Genomic DNA, 27,710 nt, shown 5'->3' on the forward strand with positions numbered 1-27,710 from the left:
TTTCAAACTATTTTCCCCTATAATTGAGATATTTTGCGCTTGAATTTCTCTAAAAGAGTATGATAGTTTAAAAAATAGAATAAATTGTGCTTAATAATAGGAGAACAGTGGGTTTGAATTTAGCGAATCGCAGTTTTGAACACTGCTAGAGCATACAGAAGTTTTAAAGTTAGAAGGTCATTGTTTTGATTTTAGAGTATAGAGAGGATTCGAGTTAAGACTACTGTGGTTTTGATTTTAGCGAAATCATGGTTTCAAAATAAGAGTATAGTAGTTTTGAATTCTATTAGACTATTATGGTCTTGATTTTAGAGTATCATGGCTTTGATTTTAGAGTATCATGGCTTTGATTTTAGTGTATTGTGGTTTTGATTTTAGAAACTTATGGTTTTGATTTTAGAGTATTGTGGTTTTAATTTTAGAAACTTATGGGTTTGATTTTAGAGTATTGTGGTTTTGATTTTAGAAACTTATGGTTTTGATTTTAGAGTATCATGGTTTTGATTTTAGAAACTCATGGGTTTGATTTTAGAAACTTATGGGTTTGATTTTAGAAACTTATGGTTTTGATTTTAGAAACTTATGTGTTTGATTTTAGAGTATTGTGGTTTTGATTTTAGAGTATCATGGTTTTGATTTTAGAAACTTATGGTTTTGATTTTAGAGTATTGTGGTTTTAATTTTAGAGTATTGTGGTTTTGATTTTAGAAACTTATGGTTTTGATTTTAGAGTATCATGGTTTTGATTTTAGAAACTTATGGGTTTGATTTTAGAAACTTATGGTTTTGATTTTAGAGTATCATGGTCTTGATTTTAGAAACTTATGGGTTTGATTTTAGAGTATCATGGTTTTGATTTTAGAAACTTATGTGTTTGATTTTAGAGTATTGTGGTTTTGATTTTAGAGTATCATGGTTTTGATTTTAGAAACTTATGGTTTTGATTTTAGAGTATTGTGGTTTTAATTTTAGAGTATTGTGGTTTTGATTTTAGAAACTTATGGTTTTGATTTTAGAGTATCATGGTTTTGATTTTAGAAACTTATGGGTTTGATTTTAGAAACTTATGGTTTTGATTTTAGAGTATCATGGTCTTGATTTTAGAAACTTATGGGTTTGATTTTAGAAACTTATGGGTTTGATTTTAGAAACTTATGGGTTTGATTTTAGAAACTTATGGGTTTGATTTTAGAAACTTATGGTTTTGATTTTAGAGTATCATGGTTTTGATTTTAGAAACTTATGGTTTTGATTTTAGAGTATTGTGGTTTTAATTTTAGAGTATTGTGGTTTTGATTTTAGAAACTTATGGTTTTGATTTTAGAGTATCATGGTTTTGATTTTAGAAACATATGGGTTTGATTTTAGAAACTCATGGTTTTGATTTTAGAGTATTGTGGTTTTAATTTTACAGTATTGTGGTTTTGATTTTAGAGTATTGTGGTTTTGATTTTAGAGTATCATGGTTTTGATTTTAGAAACTTATGGGTTTGATTTTAGAAACATATGGTTTTGATTTTAGAGTATCATGGTTTTGATTTTAGAAACTCATGGGTTTGATTTTAGAAACTTATGGGTTTTATTTTAGAGTATTGTGGTTTTGATTTTAGAGTATCATGGTTTTGATTTTAGAAACTTATGTGTTTGATTTTAGAGTATTGTGGTTTTGATTTTAGAGTATCATGGTTTTGATTTTAGAAACTTATGGTTTTGATTTTAGAGTATTGTGGTTTTAATTTTAGAGTATTGTGGTTTTGATTTTAGAAACTTATGGTTTTGATTTTAGAGTATCATGGTTTTGATTTTAGAAACTTATGGGTTTGATTTTAGAAACTTATGGTTTTGATTTTAGAGTATCATGGTCTTGATTTTAGAAACTTATGGGTTTGATTTTAGAGTATCATGGTTTTGATTTTAGAAACTTATGTGTTTGATTTTAGAGTATTGTGGTTTTGATTTTAGAGTATCATGGTTTTGATTTTAGAAACTTATGGTTTTGATTTTAGAGTATTGTGGTTTTAATTTTAGAGTATTGTGGTTTTGATTTTAGAAACTTATGGTTTTGATTTTAGAGTATCATGGTTTTGATTTTAGAAACTTATGGGTTTGATTTTAGAAACTTATGGTTTTGATTTTAGAGTATCATGGTCTTGATTTTAGAAACTTATGGGTTTGATTTTAGAAACTTATGGGTTTGATTTTAGAAACTTATGGGTTTGATTTTAGAAACTTATGGGTTTGATTTTAGAAACTTATGGTTTTGATTTTAGAGTATCATGGTTTTGATTTTAGAAACTTATGGTTTTGATTTTAGAGTATTGTGGTTTTAATTTTAGAGTATTGTGGTTTTGATTTTAGAAACTTATGGTTTTGATTTTAGAGTATCATGGTTTTGATTTTAGAAACTTATGGGTTTGATTTTAGAAACTCATGGTTTTGATTTTAGAGTATTGTGGTTTTAATTTTACAGTATTGTGGTTTTGATTTTAGAGTATTGTGGTTTTGATTTTAGAGTATCATGGTTTTGATTTTAGAAACTTATGGGTTTGATTTTAGAAACATATGGTTTTGATTTTAGAGTATCATGGTTTTGATTTTAGAAACTCATGGGTTTGATTTTAGAAACTTATGGGTTTTATTTTAGAGTATTGTGGTTTTGATTTTAGAGTATCATGGTTTTGATTTTAGAAACTTATGTGTTTGATTTTAGAGTATTGTGGTTTTGATTTTAGAGTATCATGGTTTTGATTTTAGAGTATTGTGGTTTTAATTTTAGAGTATTGTGGTTTTGATTTTAGAAACTTATGGTTTTGATTTTAGAGTATTGAGGATTTGATTTTAGAGTTTCATGGTTTTGACTTTAAACTCTAAAATCAAAATCATGATACTCTAAAATCAAACACATAAGTTTCTAAAATCAAAACCATGATACTCTAAAATCAAAACCATAAGTTTCTAAAATCAAAACCACAATACTCTAAAATCAAACACATAAGTTTCTAAAATCAAAACCGCGATACTCTAAAATCAAAACCATAAGTTTCTAAAATCAAAACCATAAGTTCCTAAAATCAAAACCACAATACTCTAAAATCAAAACCATAAGTTTCTAAAATCACACCCATAAGTTTCTAAAATCAAAACAACGATACTCTAAAATCAAAACCACAATACTCTAAAATCAAAACCACGATACTCTAAAATCAAAACCACAATACTCTAAAATCAAAACCACAATACTCTAAAATCAAAACCACGATACTCTAAAATCAAAACCATAAGTTTCTAAAATCAAAACCATAAGTTTCTAAAATCAAAACCACAATATTCTAAAATCAAAACCACGATACTCTAAAATCAAAACCATAAGTTTCTAAAATCAAAACCATAAGTTTCTAAAATCAAAACCACAATACTCTAAAATCAAAACCACTATACTCTAAAATCAAAACCACAATACTCTAAAATCAAAACCATAAGTTTCTAAAATCAAACCCATAAGTTTCTAAAATCAAAACCACGATACTCTAAAATCAAAACCACAATACTCTAAAATCAAAACCATAAGTTTCTAAAATCAAACCCATAAGTTTCTAAAATCAAAACCACGATGCTCTAAAATCAAAACCGCAATACTCTAAAATCAAACCCATAAGTTTCTAAAATCAAAACCACGATACTCTAAAATCAAAACCACAATACTCTAAAATCAAAACCATAAGTTTCTAAAATCAAAATCATAAATTCCTAAAATCAAAACCACAATACTCTAAAATCAAAACGACGATACTCTAAAATCAAAACCACAATACTCTTGAATCAAAACCATAAGTTTCTAAAATCAAAACCACGATACTTTAAAATCAAAACCGCAATACTCTAAAATCAAACCCATAAGTTTCTAAAATCAAAACCACAATATTCTAAAATCAAAACCACGATACTCTAAAATCAAAACCACAATACTCTAAAATCAAAACCACAATACTCTAAAATCAAAACCACGATACTCTAAAATCAAAACCACAATACTCTAAAATCAAACCCATAAGTTTCTAAAATCAAAACCACAATATTCTAAAATCAAAACCACGATACTCTAAAATCAAAACCACAATACTCTAAAATCAAAACCACAATACTCTAAAATCAAAACCACGATACTCTAAAATCAAAACCACAATACTCTAAAATCAAACCCATAAGTTTCTAAAATCAAAACCACAATATTCTAAAATCAAAACCACAATATTCTAAAATCAAAACCACAATACTCTAAAATCAAAACCACGATACTCTAAAATCAAAACCACAATACTCTAAAATCAAAACCACAATACTCTAAAATCAAAACCATAAGTTTCTAAAATCAAACCCATAAGTTTCTAAAATCAAAACCACGATACTCTAAAATCAAAACCACAATACTCTAAAATCAAACCCATAAGTTTCTAAAATCAAAACCACGATACTCTAAAATCAAAACCACAATACTCTAAAATCAAAACCATAAGTTTCTAAAATCAAACCCATAAGTTTCTAAAATCAAAACCACGATGCTCTAAAATCAAAACCGCAATACTCTAAAATCAAACCCATAAGTTTCTAAAATCAAAACCACGATACTCTAAAATCAAAACCGCAACACTCTAAAATCAAACCCATAAGTTTCTAAAATCAAAACCACGATACTCTAAAATCAAAACCACAATACTCTAAAATCAAAACCATAAGTTTCTAAAATCAAAACCATAAATTCCTAAAATCAAAACCACAATACTCTAAAATCAAAACGACGATACTCTAAAATCAAAACCACAATACTCTTGAATCAAAACCATAAGTTTCTAAAATCAAAACCACGATACTTTAAAATCAAAACCGCAATACTCTAAAATCAAACCCATAAGTTTCTAAAATCAAAACCACAATATTCTAAAATCAAAACCACGATACTCTAAAATCAAAACCACAATACTCTAAAATCAAAACCACAATACTCTAAAATGAAAACCACGATACTCTAAAATCAAAACCACAATACTCTAAAATCAAACCCATAAGTTTCTAAAATCAAAACCACAATATTCTAAAATCAAAACCACGATACTCTAAAATCAAAACCACAATACTCTAAAATCAAAACCACAATACTCTAAAATCAAAACCACGATACTCTAAAATCAAAACCACAATACTCTAAAATCAAACCCATAAGTTTCTAAAATCAAAACCACAATATTCTAAAATCAAAACCACAATATTCTAAAATCAAAACCACAATACTCTAAAAGCAAAACCACGATACTCTAAAATCAAAACCACAATACTCTAAAATCAAAACCACAATACTCTAAAATCAAAACCATAAGTTTCTAAAATCAAACCCATAAGTTTCTAAAATCAAAACCACGATACTCTAAAATCAAAACCACAATACTCTAAAATCAAACCCATAAGTTTCTAAAATCAAAACCACGATACTCTAAAATCAAAACCACAATACTCTAAAATCAAAACCATAAGTTTCTAAAATCAAACCCATAAGTTTCTAAAATCAAAACCACGATGCTCTAAAATCAAAACCGCAATACTCTAAAATCAAACCCATAAGTTTCTAAAATCAAAACCACGATACTCTAAAATCAAAACCGCAACACTCTAAAATCAAACCCATAAGTTCCTAAAATCAAAACCACGATACTCTAAAATCAAAACCACAATACTCTAAAATCAAAACCATAAGTTTCTAAAATCAAAACCATAAATTCCTAAAATCAAAACCACAATACTCTAAAATCAAAACGACGATACTCTAAAATCAAAACCACAATACTCTTGAATCAAAACCATAAGTTTCTAAAATCAAAACCACGATACTCTAAAATCAAAACCGCAATACTCTAAAATCAAACCCATAAGTTTCTAAAATCAAAACCACAATATTCTAAAATCAAAACCACGATACTCTAAAATCAAAACCACAATACTCTAAAATCAAAACCACAATACTCTAAAATCAAAACCACGATACTCTAAAATCAAAACCACAATACTCTAAAATCAAACCCATAAGTTTCTAAAATCAAAACCACAATATTCTAAAATCAAAACCACGATACTCTAAAATCAAAACCACAATACTCTAAAATCAAAACCATAAGTTTCTAAAATCAAAACCACAATACTCTAAAATCAAAACCATAATGCTCTAAAATCAAAACCGCAATACTCTAAAATCAAACCCATAAGTTTCTAAAATCAAAACCACGATACTCTAAAATTAAAACCGCAATACTCTAAAATCAAACCCATAAGTTTCTAAAATCAAAACCATGATACTCTAAAATCAAAACCACGATACTCTAAAATCAAAACCACAATACTCTAAAATCAAAACCATAAGTTTCTGAAATCAAACCCATAAGTTTCTAAAATCAAAACCACAATACTCTAAAATCAAAACCATAAGTTTCTAAAATCAAAACCACAATACTCTAAAATCAAAACCATAAGTTTCTAAAATCAAAACCACAATACTCTAAAATCAAAACCATAAGTTTCTAAAATCAAACCCATAAGTTTCTAAAATCAAAACCACAATACTCTAAAATCAAAACCATAAGTTTCTAAAATCAAAACCACAATACTCTAAAATCAAAACCACAATACTCTAAAATCAAAACCATGATACTCTAAAATCAAAACCACAATGCTCTAAAATCAAAACCACGATACTCTAAAATCAAAACCACAATGCTGTAGAATCATCACCACAATAGTCTAAAATCAAATCCCCAATACTCTAAAAGAATTCAAAACCACAATAGACCAACATCAAAACCAAAGTACTCTAAAAGCAAGACAATAATACTCTAAAATCAAAACCATATTAGTCTTAAATATTTCAGATTAAGCAACATACTTCAGTGGAGATGAATTCCGATTGGAAAAGTTTATATAAAATATCGAAATGAGACAGACTATGAGAGGTTCTAAGCCTTGATACTCTAAAATCAAAACCATTATACTCTTAAATATTTCAGATTAAGCAACATACTTCAGTGGAGGTAAATTCCGATTGGCAAAGTTCATATAGAAAATTGAAATGAAAGATGCATATGAGAGTTTCATGGAAGTGAATACGCGCGCATCATATGCATCACGTGGAAAAAGGTAAAGAATGAAATATATAACATTCACAAAAAAAACCTCAAATTGCCTTGATTCAAAACCTCAGAATACTCTACTTTCAGAACCAGCAAAACTCGACAATCAACACAGCAAACACTCCAAAATCAAAACCATGGTACTCTAAAATCAAAACCATGGTACTCTAAAATCAAAACCATGGTACTCTAAAATCAAAACCATGATACTCTAAAATCAAAACCATAAGTTTCTAAAATCAAACCCATAAGTTTCTAAAATGAAAACCATGATACTCTAAAATCAAAACCATAAGTTTCTAAAATCAAACCCATAAGTTTCTAAAATCAAAACCACAATACTCTAAAATCAAAACCATAAGTTTCTAAAATCAAACCCATAAGTTTCTAAAATTAAAACCACAATACTCTAAAATCAAAACCATAAGTTTCTAAAATCAAAACCACAATACTCTAAAATCAAAACCACAATACTCTAAAATTAAAACCACAATACTCTAAAATCAAAACCATAAGTTTCTAAAATCAAACCCATAAGTTTCTAAAATCAAACCCATAAGTTTCTAAAATCAAACCCATAAGTTTCTAAAATCAAAACTACAATACTCTAAAATCAAACCCATAAGTTTCTAAAATCAAACCCATAAGTTTCTAAAATCAAAACCATGATACTCTAAAATCAAACCCATAAGTTTCTAAAATCAAACCCATAAGTTTCTAAAATCAAAACCACAATACTCTAAAGTCAAAACCACAATACTATAAAATCAAAACCATGATACTCTAAAATCAAAACCATTTTTGCTACAAATTCAAAACTATTTTTCTCTAAATTTAAGAGTAAAAGAGTCTAGATTCAAAGATACTGAATTTCAAAACCATCGTACTCTAAAATTTAAGAAAATGCTCTTATAGAAATTTTTTCTTAATTTAAGCAACATTTAAGCAAAAAATTGCTTGGAGCAAAATCGAAGCCTTATTTAGAGTATTTTTTTCTTGAATCTAGAGGGTAATTTTTCTCTGTGAAGTTATTCAAGTAAGGAATATAGGAAAAAATTGAAATCTTCAGTCTTATTATTGGAATGTATTCCATATAGAAAAACTCAATATTGATATACTTAACTAAAGCCTATTTCTTGTTGGAAAAAATGTCCTTCGACAAAGTTTTAGAGGAGTAAATGTCCTATTAGAATATGTCAGTTTGGTTTTTTTCATTTGTGAGAGCAGTATATTACAAATTATCCAATATCTGACAAAATTTTTTCAAGAAGTTTTCAAAAATTTCTACAAAATTTACTTTTTAGAAAATGGCTTAAAAACCATATTTTTTCAAAATATAGAAAAATAGTTTTCAGAAAAATATTCAGAAATATTTGGAATAATCTTATAAGAATATTCTTATTATAAATCGAATAAGTTTTCTGTGTGCTCAAGCATTTTGACAAATTTTACCTTAGACTCCCCTAAACTGCTCTGTCTTTAAATTTAGGCAATACAATTTCAAGACGATTGGACACTTCTTTTCTCTGTCTAATATTCTTTTTCGAAAATTTATTTGGTGCATATCAGTTTAATATCGATTTAAATTTGTCTATATATTATTATAACAACAGCCTAAAATTGAAAATCTATCAATTAGAAAGTATTTTTTAAGAAATATTAGCCTTAAATATAAATGAAGCCAGAATAGTTAAGGGTTGAAAAAAATCGGATAACAAAAACTGCTTTCTCGTCGAGTTCGAGCAATTAAAATTGTAGCATTTTGAGTCAGGTCAGGAAACTACAAAATAATTTTATAAAGTACTATATGCAATAATTTTTTTTACCTTTGTCAACGACATTACTGTCAATCTCCTCTGAAGAACAGAACTTTATAGTTGATTGCAACCAAACGGCGTTGTCCCTCTTAAAAATTTCCGGGTGCCTGTGAGCGGCAGCCCACCTCCTCTCAAATTGCTTCCACAAACGTCCCACTAGCTTCTTATTATCATCCTTTAATTCTCCATTTAACATGGTGCTCACAAATTTTTCAATTTCATACTTCTTGTTCTTGAATGGGATGCTCGCGACAGCCTCAAAAATATCCTCAATCTTCAATTCAAAGTCTATTTTTTCACAGTGAAAGGAAATTTGTTAAGAGAAGGCTATAAAAGGATAAACATTACCTTTACCTTTTGTCTCCATATTCATTGAAAACACTTCAAAGAATCACATAAAACAAACCACTTTATCAACTGTTGAAGAATACACCTCAAGAAACAAAAAAATGACTTAAGAGCATTAAATAATTTTCTAAACCTATTGCGATTTAGTAGCAATTTTTAGATTATTAGTTGAAAATTTGAAATAGATAGTAAATAGTGAGAATTTATTACGAGAGTCGTCAATCAGAGCAAATGACACTCAAATCATCCAATTTCTTCTCAGGAAAAAATTCCTGTTCTACCCAGAATCGAACTGGAGATCTCTCGTTAACTGCAGGAATTTTTTCTAGTCTCTCCTGAGAAGAAATTGGATGATTTGAGTGTCATTTGCTCTGATTGACGACTCTCTCTAGATAGTAGATAGGTCATTTTTGCCATATGCACTGAAGAAAATAGCGAAGAAAAACTCGCGAGGTATATTAATATACCTATAATATTAGGTTAATTAATATATAATTATAAAGTAGTGTTAATCTCCAATAGTATCAATAGTAATTTTATTTACACTATAAACTTCTGTGGTGTCTCCAATAACTCCAATAATGTAATCATTTCTTTATTGTTGAACTAACATTGTATGGTTTTACAGTATTTTCGAAGATAAATGGTCTTTTTTATACCAATAACCAACGTTATATTTTTAACATAAAAAATTGTGTATGTAAAGATATAGCAATATTATGATAAAATTCGGATATTAACAATTTAATTGTTTTAGTAAAAAATAATTTTATTTCTTCAATCAATTAGAATTCTTTTTTCTATTCTTATACCATTAATAAATTAATAAATTCAATTGAAATACTAAAAATGTCTCGAAACAACTCGAAAAAGGTTATTACGGAAAAAAGTAGAGAAATAAAGAGTATCTCTTAAATTTAGCTTCCAATAAAATTTAGTTTCTTGAAGTTTCTTTCATTTTTTAAAGTGTTAATTGAGGCATTTTTATATTATTTTTTCTCATATTTTTCTGTGAAGAATTCTATAAATTTGTAAAATCATTTTATGTTGTGAACAGGAAAAAAAATTTCATTTTGAGATTTATAGTTCCACAAATATCTTTTCCTTATAAAAAAGTTCAGCTAGAATTGTAGTCTATTAAGTGTATTGAGATATAATAATAAGTTTTTAGTGATTTTTCGGAGGTTAAGGGATTTTTCCTAAGTTTTTCTAATTCGAAAGTGAATCGTATTATGACATACCTACACGAAAAAAAGGAAAAATTGTAACAGAAGAAGAATACCAACGCATAGGCTCATAGATTTCTTGAAAAAACAAAGAAACTTTAGCTATCTTACTTGGAAATTCATAAAGAACTCTTTAGTAATAATTAAATTAAATTAAATTGAGTAATAATTAAATATGATATTCTGCTCATCAGATTTAATTTTATATTTCTTATTTGTAGAACTCCATAAAATTTTGAACTAAAATAAAATGAAAATTCAAATAAAATAAATATAAAAAATGTTCGATTTTCATTAATCCTTAATAGTATTTACATTTACAGGTTAATTAAATGAATTATTCTAGTAGTGTAGCTTTATTACAAACATCAAATAATATATTAATTCTCTCGTGAATTTCCCATTTTAATAGATTTTTTTGGACTCAAATAGTTTCAACGAATTCATTCGTGTCCATAGCTATATCCATATATATATGTATATATGTATATATGTATATATATATATATATGTATATATATATGTATGTATATATAAATTAGATGTGTTTTTACAAAAGAAGGCAAATCTGTAAAATGCATAAAAAAATAAGACTACTGATTTACGTGAAAAAAGTGTTCTTTAGGTGTGCATGGTCTCAGAAAATTGCTTGGGAAGGTCCTTATCGCAAAAAATCGCAAAATGAGCTTAGTATCTCCTTAAAGTAGATTAAATTTAGAGACAAACTATGCTATTCAGAATACCGGCATTCTGCGGCTTCATAAGTAGAACCTTTGATGAATCCCGAGAATTACGTTTTTTTTGGCTAATGTTAAGACTAAATTAAAGAATGTCCTAGAGGAGGACTACGAGGATAATTTAAATTATGACTATTGCATTTGGGAGTCTTTCTTCTATATAAAAAGACATGCTAAATGGCATAAGTCCTATAGGAAGATACAATTATCTGTATCATTTTCCGTGTATGCATACATCTCCAGGGAGCCAAAAATGACGAAAAAATTCATGAAAGTGGTGACTTTAAGAATCTCTATAGGCCACAATTTCCAACCGATCTTAGTGAAAATTTGGGAAAATGATCTTCAATTAGTGCCAAATCAAATAAAAATACTTTTGGACCGATTAAAAATATCGAAAAAAAATAGGTTTTGGCCGTCACGGCCCCACTGTGCAGTCTTAAATTCGAAGCCTCATAACAACACTTCCTATTTAATATTACGCCAAAAATGATGACACCAGTGTTTAAAGAATTTAATTAAATTTCTTAAAAAAAAAAAGACTAAAACGATAACTTTTCGAACGAACATGCCCATACCATCTAGGTTGTGATCACTAAACCCGAAGAAATAACTCCACGACACTTAATGATCATTCTTCACTCGATCTCGACGAGTGATTCCCTCAACCACCCGGAGGTACCTCATCTCGGCATCTTGTATTCACGATCTTAGATTTTCGGTCAGTACCCAAATCTCATGACCATAGGTGACAATAAACACAGCTTTGAAGACCGATAATTTAGCAGAACCATTAAGCTGGGCCTTCTTCACCACACTTCTACCAAGCTGCCTCATTACTGCAGAAGCCTTACCGACCCGCGACGAGAGTTCGGTGTCCATCCCATCATTCCTCGTGAATAATACCCCGAAGATACTTGAAATTTATATGATTTAAAAAAAAACAACCCAAAAACACGAAAATGGACATAGAATACCAAATTGGCGAAATTGGCATTATGGGAAGGCGGGGCTACTTTGAGCTGTGGGGCTACAATGATATTTGATTTTTTCACATATTTCTATTAAAAACTGTGCCTTACTATATAATTGAATTTAGATCCACAATTGTTTTACCTATCAATATTACATTGTGTTTACGTCCAGTTTTGTTTAAAAACATAAGGAAAAAGTAGTAAATCAATGTAGGCCCACAGCTCAAAGTGCCCCTACCTTCCCCTAATTGAAGAGTAGTAAAGTGTTTGGCACTCTAAAAACTTTGGTGTCCTTTCTGTACCATTTAAACTTTGAATTCCGAACACCTTTCCTATAATAAGAAAAGATATTTTTAATGAAAAAAGTCATATTACTTTCAACTTCTTAGATATTTTGAATTGATTTAAATTTTTTGACGAAACTGCTAAAAAGTACATGGGAGATGTTTTTAATACATAGATTTTTTGATACTCCAAAAGTTCCACCCCCCTGGGACAACATTTTTCAACATATCTTCATGTTCCAGATAATTTCTGACTGAGAGATAATATCACGCTGTTTATCTATGCATCTGATCTGTCCCGTCTGTTTATCTGTCCGTCACCAGAGCCACAAGCCAAACGGTTAGAAATAGGGATTCACGGCCTTCGGGTGACCCCCGATAAATTGACCCAACGAGAATTATTGTGACCTGCATTTTTCCAGTTTTTTGGCGTAGATTGAATATACGTAATTTTATAAATTTATAAAATTACACGAGAATAAACGAACGTTATTCTTCATAAGAGCAAAGCGACACTTAAATCTGCCGATTCTTCGCTAAAATCGTGCCGATCTGCCGATCTCTGTTAACCCATTCAATCAATGTACTTGAAATACTTAAGATAAAATCCTCTCGTTCAGTAATAACCTTCCCGATTTTAGAGCTCTCTCCAGTTGAGGTTTTTTCTTTACCGATTCGAAGGTATATCAGAGAGAACTTACCTAAAAACCCGTTGGAAGTTCGAACGTTTAAACCGGCGAGTAACACCAAAGTGAGCAAGTTCATGAAATGGACAAATTATCTTAATAAAATTGCGATTAAAACGTTCTACCATCCTGAAATTTCACAAAACTAGACACAAATTCACTTTTTGCAGGAAAGGTTTGCACACTGTTGTTGACATTGTTGACGTTTGAAGTGTCAAGAATATCGAAATTCGAAATGGTAGAACAATCAGCGCTAAAGCGGCGAGTATATGAACTTTAGGTTACCGGTAGATTTTCGAATAAGTTTGGCTTGGCTTTGGAGTGTCTTTGTATCTTCGAAAGGTTATTACTGCACGGAGCCAATGTTCATATTTTTCCATAATATTCTTACTGATTAATAGATAATTTTTTTTGAAAAGAAAAAAATATTTATTTATTATGAGGGCGCGGGGAGCCGTGGTCAAACACACATCTTAGCGGTCACTGAATTTAAATTCTGTACACTAATTCATTATAAACATTATTGATATAGATAGAGTAACTATCCAAGAAAACAAATTTGCAATAATTTCAAATCAGGAAAGAGGATGGAGATCAATTTTAACAAATTCGACGGGATGTCGTATTTTCCGTCCGCCATTTTGAGCAAAAATTTTGCATGACTTTCCGCGAAGCGAAAAAAGAATAACAAAATGTATTTCTGTCTCTGTCGGGCTATTTTTTCCGAGTAATTGAAGGACTAAATTAACTAAAAATCCATTCCCGACAGCTAATTCGAATATCAATTGCCCATAAATAAATCATCTAAAATCACTCAATTTGCGTATGATGTATAATACCATGGTAAGGAATGGGTTAATGAACATAACATATTCTACATGCAAATCTGTTAATTTCTGGCCAAATTGTGCCGATCTGTAGATTTATTAGCAAAATAATTCCAATTGTTCGTTTTTTACCTCCAAATCGGCACAATTTTTTCGATCACCGCTCACGGTGCACTCTGAAAGCTACTTATGCACCCTTTGGTTGGAAAACAAGATTTTATTTAAATTTTACAGAAATATAATATATTGATTTGGCTAAAATGTTGAAAGAAGAGGGTTTGTCGAATATTGGCTTTTTGTTAACAAACTCTGTGAAAATCCACTTTGTCAATTCTTTTCCAATTTTCTGAAAAATAACACAAAAACTTCAAGGGAATATGAGAATCTTTATTAGAAAATGGATTTATGAATCATAGAACTGCTGGTCTTGCAAAATGAAAACAATTGAAAATTTGCTTTGTTGAAAACATCTGTACTGGCGCTTTGTACCAATTTGGTATTATATGTATTTTTTGTTTAAGGTTTTAAAATACTGAACATTAAATGAATTAAGTAGAAAAATATATAAAACATATATTAAATTTAAAATCTATTTACAATCTTGTTGCGTTAAATCCTCTAATTTGGGAAGAAAATTTGGGAGATTAATATAGAATTTTGATATGTAGACACAAATAATACCAAAATTCCAGAGCGTAAAAGGACTTAAAATTAACAATAAAAAGCAATTTGTGAGGGAAGTGTTGAATTGAATTTTTATTAGTTAAACTCTATGTGTGACTGAAAATGCCATAAAATTTACCAAGTGCCTTGAGGATAAAATGGTTTTCCTTTCAAAAGAGACTTTCCTGGAAAGATTATCAAGCGGATTGTACGAAGAAAAAAAGGCAAGAGATATCCTCCAGGACATTTAAACTCTAAGAATAGTTGAGAAGAATATTAGAGACAATTTCTTTTATCATCTCCGAGGCTCAAAGTGATAAAAGAGCGTGTGTGAAAGAAGATGAATCAGCAACATTTCGCATCAAAATGAACACTTAGAGTATACGAGGAGCAATTTTGGTGAAGATTGAAAATTTTTCTCATAGATATTTTCAACACCCTTAGGAATGTAAAATGGCATTGGGACGTATAGCATTAGCTGTAAAAATGAACAAATAGTTCTATATATCAAACGAGTATTAACTATATCCGAAAGGAGCATATTGAAGACTTTTTTTTCAGTATGACACAGAAATATCTCCTTCTGAAGAACAACGGCAATAGCAGGAAGCACAATCAAAGTTGGAATTGTTTGAAAAATCCTCCAAGAAATATCAATCTTTTCTTATTAACTTGAACTGAACTATGAAGTCATTCCTTTCACAAGTCAGAAAAATCACAAGACACAAGGGACCTGCAAGACATCTCATCTAACGAACAATAAAAGACGATGCCCAATGATGATGACTCGATGGTATAAAAAAAACGAATGAGGAGAGATATTTCCCATTATCAAACACATTTTTCTCTTTCTTTTATCTCTTACAACATTTTCTCCCAGCTCCCTTAATAAGAGAAATTCCTACTTTATACAGAGGGAAATGTTATTATACATGGGTACGAATGGAATGAAAAGTTTTATTCTTTTTCAGCTTCTTTTCCACAGCGGAAAACTCTTGGAAATATCACGAGAAGCTCAAGCTATTTGCATGCTTGTCCATTGAATACCGCTAACCCAGTTGCAAATTTCGAAAAAAATACGATTTTTTTTATTTATGAATTCTTTTCTTTACTTTCTTGAATATCTATATAAGTATAAGGTCTGTTATGAATACTAAAGTGCATTTCCCAGACATTCATATTTGCCAAATACGGGAGAATGGGGATATTGGAACACTTATTTATGTTTCGACTTTGAAACAGAAAGAGCTAAGAAACTGTGTTAAACTATATATGACCCAGTTTATATTCACTGATATTGACTTTATTAAAAGCACTCGAAGGAGTTTGAAAAACAAATAGATTTTCTTGGAGAAGGGAAAATATTTAATCAGTCGTTTTGTCACCAATATCCTCAAGCTGGGGTAAAGTGTCACAAAATCTTTATTATCTTTACGAATGCGGTTATTTCTATTTACAGTGCTCGTTTTGTAATCCGGATGATTAGGAGACAATATGACAGATGCCCGCTTCGTAATCCGGATGATTTTTTGAATTCGTTCAACGTCTCGAAAATATAATACAAGTTTTTTTTGTAGAATTAGAATAAAAATTTTAAAGAAGATTAAGAAGAAATAATTAGAGAATTCTCTGCTATTATACTTCATTTATTAAACAAAAACATTACAGGATAATTCATTTTCATTGGTGAAGACACATGCATACATGACCTCAAAAATATTTTAATTGTAACCGTCGATAACTCGTCCGGATTAAGCCGATCCTGATTAGAGAGCGGGCACTGTATATCTGAATGTTTGAAGAAGTACACCAAGAGTTCAGGTCAATCTGTTTGAAATAGCAGCTTAGGATCTTCGAGGGATTTCTTTTAAAGCATTAAAATCTTGACCTTTATTTTCTGTAACCCTTGCATTCTTTTGTAAAAATAGTTTTTTTTATGGATAGTTGGAAAACACACGATACGATTGCTTTCTTCTAAAATGTTTCTTTTATTAAATAGCTCTTAAAGTTTTTTCAAGGTTAAGCCTCAGAGAGCATCCTTTTCAATCCATTAGATTTATTGGAGATGTTTTGCAAATCTTCCAATTTAATCGACTATTACAGTGGCCAGCAAAACCGTTTCAATAACCATTTGAAGTTGTTTATTAACTAAAATTTTTAATTACTGGTCACAGAAAACTTCTTTATGACCCTGCATGAACTGCCCTTCTTGTTCCTTTAGAACTGAATACAAAATTGTCAGAATCATTTATAAATTATCTAATGCTTATAATAGCTCTGACTTTTGCTATTATATGGCGAAGAAATTAGACTTTAATTAAAAGACTTATTTCACTATTTACAATAACTTTATTAGACGCGATGTGACTTCAATGCGTGCGTTTATTATACTGAATTCAATATTTTAAAACCCTGACCTGAACAATATCATCCTATCTCTTTTATTTACATCATCTGTCTCAATACACTACATTCTCCCAGCAATATTTTAAATTCCCTATTTACAATTTTAAACTAATATTTACAATTTATTTTTACAAGGCTAGGAGAATCCTAACTCTACCTAAAGGTCCTGTTAATGAAACTATGACTTATACATTTGACATTCTGGTTGTTTCCTTTTTAACATTTCCTTAATTCTTTCTGATCTTCTGACATTTTCTGAATCATAAATTTTTCTTTTCTTTCTTAAAGGTTTTCCATCATAAGTAAAAGGTTCAACTACTGACTGTTTTCTGACTCTTTTCTTCGAATTAAGTTGTGACTCTTTTGACTTATAGACAATTAAATCTGTATTATACTGACTGAAATATTTCTTTAATTGATTTACGTGGACCATTTTAATCTTGCTATCTAAGCTAATCAGATATCGCAACTTAGATAGTTTTTGCTTGATAATGCATGGTAACCAACGAACAATTGACTTTTCATGATTTTTGTATAATGCTTTCTCATTTACTATAAATTCAGGACTTTGACTTTGACTGTGATTATTATTCTGTGATACCTCATTATTCTGATTTTGACTGTGATATTTATTCTTTGACAAATCAAAACTGACTTTCTTTTTAGGATTTAAGTTATCAATTTGTGTACGAGGTTTATATGAATATATTAATTCATTTGGAGACTGACTGGCGGTGGAATTTGGACTGTTTCTGTAGTGCAATAAGAATTTTTGAATTTTCTGCTCGATCGTCGAATCCTTGCTGGTAAGGAGAAATTTTCGGAATACAGTTTTTACAATCCTTACTCCGCGCTCAGCGCGACCGTTCGACGCTGGATGGTAAATAGATGAATGACTCAACCTGATACTTCTCTCCCGACAATATTTTTCGAATTCCCAACTGTTAAAAGGTGGTCCATTGTCGGTAACGATCTCATGAAATAGTCCATAAATCGCGAACTTGTCTTCAAGGACTTTGATGAGAGAACGAGCAGTTGTATTGTTCATTAACACAATATCAATGTAATTACTGAACGAATCGACAATTATTAGTAACATTTTGCCCCCGAAATAGAATAAATCGAGATGTACTCTCTCGAAAGGAACTGAGCATTCTGGCCATTTACTATTTAGCTTTTCCTTCCTAACGGTGCCTGTCTGTTGGCAAATCTCACATGACCTAACATAATCCTCGATACTTTTATCAATGGATGGCCACCAGACGTAAGATCTAGCTAATTTCTTCATGAGCACCATTCCTGAGTGATTTTCATGTAGCAATTCTAAGATTGCTAATCTCAGATTCTTAGGAATAAATAGCCGTTCCCCATAAAATATGCACTGATCTTCCAACGACAGTTGGTTTTGGACTCTTTTAAATTCTGAAGGTATCCCCCCACCCGAACCATTTGCTAAATACGACGACACTTGTTTAGCTTCCGGGTCGTTTTTCGTCTCTAATTTGACTTTCTCAAAATCAATTTGAATTGAATCATCCCACCTAATGTTATTGACCGGAATCGACTCGACTTCATGACTTTCCTGTATAGGTAGGCGCGATAGCGCATCCACATTTCCCATTTTCTTCCCTGGGCGATACACTATCTTATAATTAAACATTGACAGCTGAACAGCCCATCGCTGTAACCTTGCTGCTGCGACTGCAGGAGTATTTTTCTTTGGATTGAAAATCTCTCGAATTGCCTGATTATCGGTGACTAACGTGAAACATTTCCCATATAAATATTTCTGGAACTTTTTTACCCCAAAAATAATTGCCAATGCCTCACGATGAAGTTGAGAATAATTTTTCTCACTCGGACTCAAGCTTGCTGACGCGAATGAGACTGGACGTTCTTCCCCATTAACCATCTGGGATAAGCATGCTCCTAACCCATACGGAGATGCATCGCACGACAAAATAGTTTCCTTATTAGGATCAAATAAAGTTAACGCAAGACTATTTATCAGCAATTCTTTCGATTTTTGGAACGCTGTTTGACATTGTTCATCCCACTGATATTTTACATTCGACTTGAGTAGATTATACAATGGGTGCAATTCCGTGGATAAATTTGGTAGGAATTTCCTATAGTAATTTATAAGCCCTAAATAGGAACTCAATTTAACGACATCGGATGGTGCTGGCGCATCTACAATCGCTTTTATCTTATCTGGATTGGGACTTACATGTCCATCTTCTAAGACATGTCCAAGATATTTGACTGACTTGACCAGAAATTGACATTTTTCGAGATTTATCAAGATCTTATGATCATTGAGTTTCGATAGGACTTGGAAAAGAATCCTTTTGCATCCCTCTTGGGTACTACTCCCTATGACAATATCGTCAAGGTATGCAACACATCCGTCGATATCCTTTAAGACTTGATCAATGACCGACTGGAAAATTGCAGGCGCAGATGCCACCCCGAAAGGAAGCCTCTTATACCTGAAAAGACCACGAAGAGTGTTAATGGTAAGACACTCTCTTGATTCTTCTTCTACCTCCAATTGAAGATAGGCATTTTTTAAATCAATGACGCAGAAAAATCGACTATTGGCCAAGGAAACGAAAATATCGTCTACCAAAGGAAGAGGATAATGTTCAGTTTTGATAAATTTATTTATCGTGACCTTTGCATCCATGCAAAGTCTTACTGACTCTTTGCCTTTTGGCACCACGACAATGGGTGAAGCCCACTTACTATTCTTCACTGGTTCTAAGATGTTCTCATTGCAAAGACGCTCAAGCTCTTGCTCGACTTTTTCACGAGATCGATATGGAACACTATAAGCCTTGTGAAAAATAGGCTGGCACGGTTCAAGCAATATTTGTGCCTTAAACCCGACAATTGTTTGATTTGTATCTTGAGAGACCGTGTATGGGAATTTTTCACGAATATTTTTAATCAAAGTATCAGACTGAGTATCATTCCCTTGAGCATAAGACATTTTAGAAATATTTGGATTATTCTTACGTGGCGACAGCAATTCTCTCCAGCTTGGATTAACGACATCAAGCCATGAGCGACCCAATAAGGCAGTAAATCGCTTCCCTGTGTCTACTACAAGCACCTCAAGATGTCCATATTCCACACCGTCAATCACCACAGTTGCGATAAATGATCCTAACGGCCTAACAGTTTCTTCTGTAAAAGTAGAAAGAGATAGGGACCCTATACTGATCAAATTTTTATGATGATTCTGGAACTTATCTTGGTACTCCTGTAGACTCATGAGCGTTTCTCCGCATCCGCCATCAACCTCAAACTTCATGGTGACTCCATTGACTACTACTTGCCAGTAGAGAGGCTGTGACATTTTCCTGGGCGCTGTCCCACTTCCTACTGAGTTGCACTGAATCCTTCCAACTCGTCCGCGATCACCTGAAGAACTCCGTTGTCGACAAACCGTAGAAATGTGTCCCGTTTTGTCACAGACAAAGCATTTCCAATTTAGTGCTGGACAATTCTGTGGCTTATGATTTGGAGCTTGTCGGCCACACCGATAGCATGTGGTAGAATCACTGGACTCGTCTTTGTTGCGATGGTGCTTTCCATCACCCCTGTGACGTGAAAAACTCCTCTTGGCTGGTGATTTATTCCGGTTTGCAGCTTTTTTTGCTTTCTTCTCGGACACTTTATTCACTCCACTGGTACTGGGTTTCAGCAACAATTGCTCTCTTTCACTCATTTCCATATTGAGTGCAATCTCACAGCAAGCATCAAATGATTTGGAATCATCCGATAAGAGTTTTTGCTGAATTTTTTCATTCGATAATCCCACAATCAATTGATCCGTTAGAGCATCTTCCAATGCCAATGCTCTGAGTGAACCCTTTTGTTGATTGGTGTCTGGAATAAACCCGCCAAATTCACATGTTGCCGCCAATTCCTTGAGGGTTAAGATGTATTCCTTGATTGTTTGACCCTCTTGCTGCTTCTCTTTGAAGAACTTGAACCTCTGAGCCCTTTTATTCACTTTTTTATCGTAATGATGCTCTAAAAGAGCCATGAGTTCCTCAAATTTTTTCTCACTGGGCAGCACTGGCGCACAAAGTGTGGTGCACGTGTTGTAAATTTCTTCGCCGACGCACGCTAAAAATGTTGGTACTTTCATCTCCTCAGATACGTAGTTTGCGATGAAAAACTGCTTAATGCGATCGTGGTAGTACTTGAAGTTGGTTTCTGGAGTATATTCTGAGATACTACCCACAAAACCACCTTGCCTCGTGGCTGATGAAGATTCCATTTTGGCTTCACGTTGATCTGACTGAATCCACAATTTGTCCAAATCCAAGTCTTCTACACTCATCACACTTTATTTTCACGCGAGTACTTTTTACACTCGTCGCCAATTATAATAGCTCTGACTTTTGCTATTATATGGCGAAGAAATTAGACTTTAATTAAAAGACTTATTTCACTATTTACAATAACTTTATTAGACGCGATGTGACTTCAATGCGTGCGTTTATTATACTGAATTCAATATTTTAAAACCCTGACCTGAACAATATCATCCTATCTCTTTTATTTACATCATCTGTCTCAATACACTACAATGCTAAATACGTTATTGTTATAACGGTTATAACCATGAAACCACTCGTATAATTACGTTCCTTCAATAGATGGCTGAATGGCTCAGAAATTGTGGAAATAATATATCCCAAAGAGTTTCAATTTAATGCAATTTTCCAAAACCAAGATAAAAATAAAGTCGAACTGAATCGAGAAGTATTGCATTTTTTTGTGAACATAGGGCTTGAGTACCGTTTTAGTGCAAGTTGACGTTGCTATTAAAGGTGTCTACACATTGAGCACAATTTTCGTCAAAAATTGCTTTTTTGAAGGAAATTGGCTGCAGCGCTGTAGGCAGAAACGTCAAAATTCTGTCAAAAATGCAATTTTTGACAAAAATTGCTCCCAATGTGTAGAGGCCTTAACACTAAACCTACCGACCGTTTTTGGTAGTTTTTCGGTCAAAAGACAAACCGCGGTAGGGTAGGATAGTCAACAAATTTGTCTTGGAAAAAGAATTAAAATTCAAACATTGAAAAATATATTACATGCATATTTTAAGAAATTTATAAAGTTTGATAGTGACCAGGAGCATGACATTTCCTATGTTTCCCATATATTTCTAGCGTGCCGAAAGAACTTTTGAGTTTGTTAGCTGTTTTCTGACGTTGTAAAATGAATTAACAAAATCTACAAATACAAAATAAAAGCCAATTTAATAACGAATAGGCAACCGAAAACCCCAAATTGGCAACCTAAGTAGTTTTGGAGATATCTCGTGAAATGTATAGGAAAACAGGAGAACATTTACACCGAAACCGGTCGCATTTTTCAGAGCTAATGTCACCACCCTGATAGTGACATTATATCGTTCAAATATGTGTTAATTTGAAACCGGTCAGTTTGACCGGGTCTTGGTAGATTTAGTGTTAAAGACATCGCCCGTATTATAACAAGATTCTTAAAAACCACTCCGGTGGAAAAACACTATCCATTAGCAGGATTTGTCTCCTCCACCACGGGTGAGGAGACAAATCATCTCTAGTAGAGAGATGTCCAAGGTTCTCTCTGAACCAAGGCATCTTATCCATGGTCACAAAAGCCAAGAGCGAGGCTAAAGTCTCGCAGGACCTTTTGCCACTCTGTTAAACCATTTGACCAATATCCGGAAGAGGCTATAGACTCAATCTGTGGAAGGAAACCTTTCCACCAGATTTTGTCGAATTAAGGGAAGGCCATTCTCCTGGTGGTGACCAAGTATGGAAGACATGGAAGTCTCTCAATCGTTTGAACAGCGGCATAGCTCGCTCGAGAGACAACAAACGGCGATGAGAATTCTCCGAATGTGACATCCTATGTAACTGTAGGTTGACCCAAACCATCCCCCACTTGGGTGTTTGTCCGTTGTCCCCTGCTTCATACGGAACAGGGGATTTGATGTCGGCAAGTCCGCTTGCAATTGACATGGCCCGTTTTCTTTATCTCATTTATTTCAAAATGATAAGAAAAATATGCTGAAAATTTAAATTGCCCTTCCATTAATCTGCCCCATCCTCCTCTAGCATTATTATAACTCTATCAAAGTGTATTGCACTCGTTTTGAATATAGAATATATATGTTCGGGGTAATCATCTGAGCAAGTGCTTCTTTTACTCTTGAGAAGTTATGAAATTACAAATATGGAAATGTATACAAAATGGGAAATGGAGACGCAATTTTCCTTCTCCGGCCATCCATTTCGATGGCCGAGAACCGTTTGCTCGACGCAATTTTTTACCCCTAAAATTCAATTCACAATCGAACTTTCACACATTCCAAGTTGCACGCATTCCGAGGTCACCTGTAAAGAATCTCAGCTACCATAAGCTTATCTGGGTTTATCACTGATTTTTCGAATTTGTTTTGAAGGATTTGGAAGTAATCCAAATGATTCAAATTTCAAATGAATATTTTAATAAATTTTAAATTTTCAAAATATATGGTCTAGATCTAAATGGTTCATATCGCACCCAATTTAATGAAGATTATATTTATTAAAATGTTCTTCAGTGGAAAATATGTAAGTTAGTTGAAAATTGAAATATTATTTTAAATTCAATGTAATACTCTTTATATTAGATTTTAAAATATTTAATTGTAAATCATTTTCATTGACCTGGCTAAGAAGTTTAATTGTCATTTTAGTGTTTGACTCCCCCTACGCTCCCTTAAATAAATATTCTTTAAATTTTCTCAAGCGTTTACATATATCTGTTCTGCATAAAATTTGACAAATAGTTTGCCAATATTTTGAATTCAAAATTATTCCCAAGGCCAATAGCAACGGAGCCAATTTATGTTTTTCTGCTGAAGCCAAAAAACTGTCATTTCCCAATGGACTACCTCAATCCTTATAAAAATTCCACTGTGAGATCTTTGCTATTCTTCAGCCTTTCCTTTATTCTCCAATGTGGTTTTATAATTCCAGTGCCAAAAATTCTTTCTCAGATGTGTCTTTAACCACAAATTCTAGTTCCAAAACGTTGAAAAAGAAATATCATGTACCAACTGCATTGCATTGTAGCGTAACAAATTTACTTCCTGCGAAAAATACCGACTTGTCAGGGGGATTGACGTCCCGCATCAGAACACCAACAATGCAAATACATTTTACCATTCAAAAGCTTTTATATAAGTTTTCATCAAGTGTCATAGGTATGAAGCTCATAGTAAATTCATTTTCACAAATCTTCTACCGAATATTCTACTATAGCTATCTCTAATGTTAATGAATAATGATAGACCTGTATCAGCTTAGCGTACGTAAAATTATTATCGTAAGTTCATTTCATTTCAATTTATTGTATTAACCCTTTAACGATGAGGCACTTTTTACGGACCGAAGAAATTTGACCTATAAAGAAAATCAATGAAACGTCTTACATCTGACTTTGGAAAATCCAACAGATTCTGATTTGATGCATCTTTTAACTCTACGAGCAATGGGGACAAAAATAGCCCAAAAATTTAAATAATTTTTCTGACAATATCAATAAATAATTTTCAATCTAATGAAAAATATTATGTATGAGTATTGTAGATTTTTTTTCTAAAACGGTTTTGCTTTAAAAAAATTGGAAATATGAAAAATAATTAAAATAATTTTTCAATATGAGAATTTAAAAATTCGTCATTACATATTTACTAGGGTAAGTGTGCCAAATTTCGGCCAGCTTGCAATTTCGGCCACCTTTTTTGTTCCTCGATTTTCCATGAACTTTTATATTTTACGTACTCTAGAGATTTACAATGCAAAAGAATAACAAAAAATGTAGCTTTGACAAACAAGATGACGTGAAAAAGAATTCCCGAAGGGCAAGGAACTATGAGAATGAAGGTGGCCGAAATAGGGCATCAAAGCTATGTCTATATTTTTATTCATTTTAAACTGTATTAAGAATGATTTTAGAGTAAATAAAGACGGTAAACTCTTTACAAGGTTCCCAGCAACACTGTTTCAGAAGAAAGAATAAAAAAAATAAATTTGTATTTAAAATATTACATTTCAAACTTGAGACTTTGACGCTTGCATGCAACTATACCGAAATTTGGCACACTTACCCTATATAGCAAAAAGCTGGAGACTTGCAAAAAATATCCCAGATTCCTTCATAAGAGAAAATACTTTCAGGTAGTCAAGAAAAATTATTTTCTTTATGGGACACCGGTGTTCCAATCGTCCTTAAAGGGTTAAGAGATTTGTGTTAGTTACATTGCAGCTTAAATTGGGAAATTGAAAATTGGAAATTTAGACAAATTTGTGAATATTCGCATTACAAACTACAATTTATGCGATTGTGAGTTTACTAATTAAGAGATTAGAGTAAATCTGAATGTGGAAGTAATCCTTTACAAATAATATCCGCAAAAATCGATTTTCGTAACCATCCATCCATCAGTCCAGCCTAACCTCTTCATGGTACAATCTCTTCAGGAGTGAAGATATGAACGAAAAATGTAAAACTCTAACTGAAAATTTTAACTGTTTTCGGATTTTTAATGCTATAGTAGACTGTCGCTCAATCGGCTCTTTCTCAATCGGCTCTTTCTCAATCGGGCGAATAATTTTGTTGGCAATTTTCATGTTTAATTATGAAGCAAATTTGATCAAATTGGCTGTAGTTCCTCTTATTTTATCATGATTCTTTATAATTGAGCGTTTTTTGTGGAATTTACAATGATTTTGATGCCAAAATCTCTCGATAATTTGGATGACATTTTGCCCCATATGCCTGATTGAGAGAGTCTCCTGTGAAAAAATATTCAGCCTCTCTGGTTTCAAGACCTTTATGATAACAAACGTGCATTTTTTTGGCAAAAGTGACATGTAAACTCCCTTTTAAATGATTTTGATGATTATGTAGGTGTAAATTTTAAGTCTATTTGAATTTATTTTGACCACATATTATTTCAACGCTGTGAAAGTACATAAACCGATATGACTGCTTTTGCTCGACCCTCGACCCCGTTATGCCTTAGATACACTTACGACTTAAGCCGAGAAACAGCTTAATGTAATTGGAATCAAAATAATGGTCAGATTACATTTCCATTATTTTCCAACTAAGTCGCCTTCCGGCTTAATCCGAGAATCGGCTTAGTTAGTGAGAAACTGATGGGAATTTATAGTCAAAGTATTATTTTGATTATAATTACACTGAGAGAAAAAAGAAATCTTAAAATTATATTTTTTGACGACTTAATTTTATTCTGCAAAAAAAGAATAAATTTAATTCTAAAAGAATAAAATTTAATCTTTTCATTCATATCTCCGATTGGTTTTTAGTCGTTTTAGTCATAAATTCAAATCTTTAGCGAAGACTTGTTTTTATTCTTCACTCTCTCAGAGAGAAAGAAACAAATATAGTGTGCAGCAATGTGTCTGTGCCGTGTGAGAGAGTGAGAAAAAAATTGTGCTTCTGCGGCTTTTGCCGCAAGATGGTCGGCCATTTTGTCAGTAGACGCCAAGCTATTAACACCAAAGGTAAACAATTTTTTTCTTTATTTACTTTTTTTTAATTTTGCCTTGATTTTTTCAGAAAAATGGATAATATCTGCGAAGATGAGGATCATGTTGATAACTCTCAAGTTGGAATATCAGAGGAAATACAAGATATTGTGCGAGAATGGGGAATCAGCGAGCACGCTGTGAAGCGTCTCGCAGAATGTGGTGTCACCAGAAAGAAGCATTTAGAGCTTTTGGACACGGATGCCCTCTCGAAAATATTTAAAGATGAGCAGTTCATTGGAGATGTTATCATCTTCAAACATCATATCAAGAGGTGGAGGGAAGTGAATGGAGTAAGTACAGTATAAATGTCTTAACCCATCTTAACCTTACTTTTCCATGGGGGCGTCCGGAGCGTCGAAAAAATTATTTAGTATCTTAATTAAATGTTTAATTAATGATCAGTAAATTTATAGTGGACATCGTTGTGAAATATGTTTTTAGTTAGACTTCTTGAGTGTCCGGATTTGATTTGTGTGGCTTTTTATTAAGAATGTGAGCCTTTTTGAAGGGTTTGAGGGATTTGAGTTTCCGGATGCAAAGTTGGATGTTCTTTTTTTATTAAGAATTTTAGGCTTCAGTTGATATTATAGGAGTTTTTGGGGTCTGGAATGAAAAATTAGAGAATATCTTTTGCCATTTTCGGTGTAGTTAGATTTTTCTGTGTTTCCGGGTGCGAGTTGGGTGATATTTAATTAAGAACCTGAGACTTTAGTGAACATATTTAATGGTTTTGAATTTCCGGACGCAAGTTTTTTGCTCTTTGATTAAGTATTTTAGGCTTCAGTTGGTATTATAGAAGTTTTTGGAGTCCTGAATGAAACATTTAAGACGCTCAGAGCAGAAGTAGTCTCCTTTTTATGCATTTTCCTATTAAAACAGTCCTCTTTTGTTCTGAGTGTCTCATTTGTGAAATTTTAGTGAACATTTTTTGGTCATTGCCGGTTTAGTTAAACTTT

The 27,710-nt window shown here is 31.9% G+C and overlaps 1 protein-coding gene across 2 annotated transcripts in view; it reads left to right on the forward strand.

Annotated features, from left to right (window-relative positions):
• The window catches only part of LOC129804105 (UNC93-like protein), a 97,444-nt gene that overhangs the window by 56,997 nt on the left and 12,737 nt on the right, over positions 1 to 27,710 (forward strand). The window lies entirely within an intron of this gene.

The sequence above is a fragment of the Phlebotomus papatasi genome, chromosome 2, assembly GCF_024763615.1.
Source record: "Phlebotomus papatasi isolate M1 chromosome 2, Ppap_2.1, whole genome shotgun sequence".
In the NCBI taxonomy this organism is placed as follows: domain Eukaryota; kingdom Metazoa; phylum Arthropoda; class Insecta; order Diptera; family Psychodidae; genus Phlebotomus; species Phlebotomus papatasi.